Source organism: Eschscholzia californica, unplaced genomic scaffold, assembly GCF_041429995.1.
Source record: "Eschscholzia californica isolate CP2 unplaced genomic scaffold, dmEscCali1.0.p SCAF_2, whole genome shotgun sequence".
NCBI classification, from domain to species: domain Eukaryota; kingdom Viridiplantae; phylum Streptophyta; class Magnoliopsida; order Ranunculales; family Papaveraceae; genus Eschscholzia; species Eschscholzia californica.
Window position 1 is genome coordinate 62,296,811 of NW_028238309.1, and position 4,737 is coordinate 62,301,547.

The window sequence follows — 4,737 nt, forward strand, 5'->3', positions numbered from 1 at the left end:
AGGCGATACGTGCAAGGAGGGTCTAATCAAATAGTGGAAATAAAGAACCTAGATGCAAATAATTATAATAAAAATTATCAATGAATTGAGGACTACTTAGCTTGAATTAGGGGTTGTCTAACGCAATTTCCAAGAACCTGCAAATGAGAGGAAGAAAGTAAGGCAAAAAGAACTTTCAATATATGAAGCATGAACTGGTTCATATTTCAATAGAATGAAAAGTTATTTGTAATGGTTGAATGTTGAAAATAAACCAATAGTGTTCCGGACGCAAAAAACACTGCTATGTATGGACTTATAACTCCATATATTGTAAGAAAAATTGTTCCTTTAGAAGTAGTGAGCAGCAGCGAAGACTGTTTTTCCCGTTGATTTTCAAATAGTACTATCATTTTAATTTCAAATATTAGACTGATATAGAGGAGAAGATATTAGAGTAAACCACTAATTGAAGTAACATGACCAGTTCTATTATGTCTCAATGATCATGTAAAGGTTTGGTCTAGATATGTTATTTCCTTTAGAATTTTGGTTTATAATACATAGGTAGCTTATATAAGAGCAACAATTACATCTCGAGGTACATAAAAGGATTCTAAGAATTAACGAAAATGGGAAAAAACAAGTTCTTAATCAAGAACTATTTTATCCTTCATGTACTGGTTATAATGGAATTCATGCATCTAAAACAATCATAAATATTTATACCTATCTGAGTATTGAACTGTTGTTCAAGATAGGAAGGAAATTTGAAAAAGATGAATCCAATTATTGTTCATGTGAATTAGCATCCTCACAAGCTAAAAAGAATAGAAGTTGTAGTTGATTTTTATGTACTTGAACCCCTACGAGATGGCTGACAATGGTAGTATTTTTTTTACCAATTTTCCAAATATTGTTGGATATTTTTGTATCATTGTTCATGTTATTTATACAGATAGACAAAATAATCGTATATTGAAATATAAGTTGTACAACATTTTCATAGTTAAAGAGGGAGACAATTAAGTGTTTAACCATAAGAGATTGAGTTACCCACAAGATGTTGATCGGCCCACAAGATGTTGATCGGATTGACTTGTAAAACCGGTGTTTCAAGTAATACTAATCCACCTTACACATTAAAGTTAAGAAACTGGATCAAATATACGCAAGCTAAGTTGAAAAACCATGAAGATCAAAATACTCAAAAGAGGATAAACCTAAATAAAGTTGTTAACTGGTTAGGTTGAACCCTTAAATTAGCATATGTTCAATAATAAACAAATCTCCATCAAATTGGCTGCATTATATTACCATCAATTAATAATCGTCGACCATAAATCAACAACTCTTTCAGGCATTTCATCAAACACCTATTGATATATACTTGTTTTACCAGAAAATGTATAAAGATGAAGGTTGAATTTCCATGTAAATATGAACAATTTAATAACATGGTTCTTAACTTATAAATTGACATTTCTAAAGAGAAAATTATGAACCAAGAATGACCTAACTAAACAAGTTTAAAGGGAAAAACTTACTAATTTTATAATCTTCATGTTATTGACCCTATTAGCATTCTGTCAGTTGAAGAGGTTGGGAAGAAATATGGGTTATACCTGTTCGTCAAACATTTCACCCACAATAGTTACTACCTTCTCCTCCCCCTTTACTCACCAACAATCAATAACTCAGTTCATCTGAATTCAGTTCTCATGAAATTATTGTTATTATTATATGCAAACCAATACTACTTCAATTTGTCCTCAGCCTTCATTCCAGCTCCCCATAGTTTTCCGACTCATTCTCGTAGTCAGAGAACACAATTTAAAAAAAGGTCGATGAATTCGATTGGGTTTGATGTTGATTTTGAGGCTAAACCAGGAGAGATTACAACAATTGGAAAGGAAGAAACTTGGTGGGGAAGAGATTGGTTGAGGGCAATGGAAGGTTGAGAGTTGAAAAGAAACTGAAAGGGAACGAGGAGTCACTGCGTGTGGGTCTGTGGGAGAAGAAGAGTTTTGGGCATGAATCGCCCGTTGAGATAGATGATTGATTGAAGGGCTCCGATTCAAATGAAATTAATCTTATTAAGTTTGAAAATTGTTTCAACCGATCAGATTAAAGAGAATGGAAGTCCATGTCATATGTCTACGTGGTTGTCTAGTCAGCGCCTAGAAACATTTATTTTGTCCTAGTCATATGTCCCAGTCACAAGGATCTGTTTTGTATAATAGATTTCGGCTAAAAACATACTTAAAACTGAAATTCCTTTGAGATATAAATTTGCCTTACCTAGTCTTAGCAGTAAATTCGATAACTTGTTCAATTTCTTCTTCGTAATCGTGCTCATCCCCTACCAGTATCACAAGTGTATATTGTAGGGATTTATACCCTTATACTAGTGTTTATAGCGGAAATAAGACATCTAACGTCTACACTAGTATCCCCAGGATCACATGCAAAACTAGTAATTAATCTAATGGAGATAGTAGATTACCTTAATCGCTTTTCCCTCGAACTAGTTGAATTGATTGAAGAAGACCAAGAGCTTCAATTGTAGCTCCTCTACTTGGGACACGAGCAATCAATTTGATCTCCCACCTTGTTGTATAGCTAGCACACCAATGGTGGTTGGATAATAAGAAGACCTTCTTCTTGCTTGACTAGAAGATAGCTTGGGAATTAGCTCACTTTCTCCTCTCTACTTGATGTGGTAGAGTAAGAAAGCTTAGAGAGAAATTCCACACCTTATTCTCTTCCCTAAGAGTGTTTATATAGAACCCTAATAAGAATCCACCTCCTTTTAGGTTTCCTAAAACGCCCTTTAGAATAAGATTTAGGGAAATAGTCGAAAATAACAACTATTGGTATTTTCTCAATTCCCTAAGGAGATGACGTCCAAACCCAGCCAAAATTGGCATATCTAATGTTCATAACATAAGGAAACGTCCCTCCAAAAATCAGCCCAATCCGAGCCCTAGAAGTGCCCGAATCGGCTAAGGCCCAAAAACCCTGTTTTTGGCCTTTTTGTACTATCTTTGCCTAATTCCTTTTTAGGCCTATGAGATATGTTTATGGGACACTCCCATGATTATATCTCACTCCCACTAGTCATATCCTAGATCAATTTGTCACTCTTATGTGTAACCCGTTGTAGGATCCGATCGAAGTTAGCCGCGAATTACTTCGTAATTCGACGATCGTAGTTGGTCTCTAGCTACAACTCTACGATCCCTAAATCAATCGGACTTGATGATCTTCCACATCAATTATCCTATCTGACAAATTGTTCGCATTGTCACCTTGGTCGAAGGACATCTCCTTCAACTCCTTCATATATATATATATATATATATATATATATATATATATATATAACTAATTTTGGTTCGAGTATTAAACACTTCATGTTGCTACAGTATCAGCATATAGAAATGATAAGTCTTGGAAGTTGAATAACATTAAGGATTAAGAAAAGATAATGAAATGTTAACTAACTTGTGCATGTATAATATGTTACACACGAAAGCATTGTGTAACGAAAACCTAATGCTTGTACATAAATGAAAAAGAATATCTTAATTACCCGAGATAAGTTGTCATTAATGCTTTGAGCGTCGAGTTCAAATGTGTCCGGAATGATTAATCTACCAGACAATGAGGTAGAGGTTGTTGCTTTTCGGAAGGAAGCAAGTAACCCTTTGAGAGACTCCAAAAAGTCATTACAATTAAGGAAAGTTGGTCAGTTTTGTTTGAGTATATGCGAACAATACCCAACAAAAGCGACGATGATACTTGAAGTGTCATAGGCTTGTCGTTAATGGCATGCACAATGGAATCTAAAACGAACAAAAAGAAATAACAAAGAGAGGGAAGATTTTAAGTTAGTAGGAAATTTAACAAGTTTTTACAAGTCAATACCCTTCTTGAATACAACTTCTACACATTTTTAGTTTTTCATAGAGAACTTATGGGTCGTGACTGGTGAGTTTAGTTTGCCTTTTGAGTCCATAGGCTATTCGTGATCTAAGGTCTAATTCATTCTTTTCGACAAAACCCATGTCTTCTTAGTGAGTTTATAATCCACGGAGCTAAAGGTTATGTCTTCGATTAATTTAATACTCCTATAACAAATCGTTCTACCTCCACATATGATATATGATATATGCAGGTGGGTTGTCCATAATATTAAGAATAAAAATCAATATCCAGGAAGTGAATTCTAAGTTAACATAATAATCATTTTAAACACATGATCAACCTTAATAAACCTCGATCACATGACTTATGAATCAAACATTTACAATGTCATCGGATATTTGCAGATGAACCACATATTTCGAGAAAATATGACACTTTGAAGAGAACTAACTAGAAAAAAAAAACTACATCCACTACAAAAACGAAGCTTGTTTATGACAGCCCAAAACCGTCGAAAATAGAGGAACATCCGTTGGAAAAGGGTTTCTCTAACGAGAACAAGTGGTCGTAAATAAGGGTGAAGCAAGTACCTTTCCCGACACGTCTTGGTTCGTCGGAAACAATACAATTTCGATGGCTCACTTAGAACAGGCCGTCACAAAAAAGCCTATTCAAAAGAACCAAGTTTTACTATTTCTGACGATTTCTTTCACTAAACCCGTCGAAAATAGTAGTCAAAGTATCTTCGACAGCTTTTATTCTGTCGAGAAAAAATTGTTTTTTTATTGTTTTTCTTCTTTTCCGCTTCAATTGCAACAACAACATTAT

The 4,737-nt window shown here is 34.3% G+C and overlaps 1 long non-coding RNA gene across 1 annotated transcript; it reads right to left on the bottom strand.

Annotated features, from left to right (window-relative positions):
- LOC147560025 (uncharacterized) lies at positions 1-2,058 on the bottom strand. Its single transcript, XR_015234720.1, has 3 exons — positions 1,605-2,058; positions 1,040-1,113; positions 1-137 (listed from the first exon to the last, which is right to left on the bottom strand). It is a non-coding gene; the product is annotated as an uncharacterized LOC147560025 (long non-coding RNA).
- Between the last annotated feature and the right edge of the window lie 2,679 nt (positions 2,059-4,737).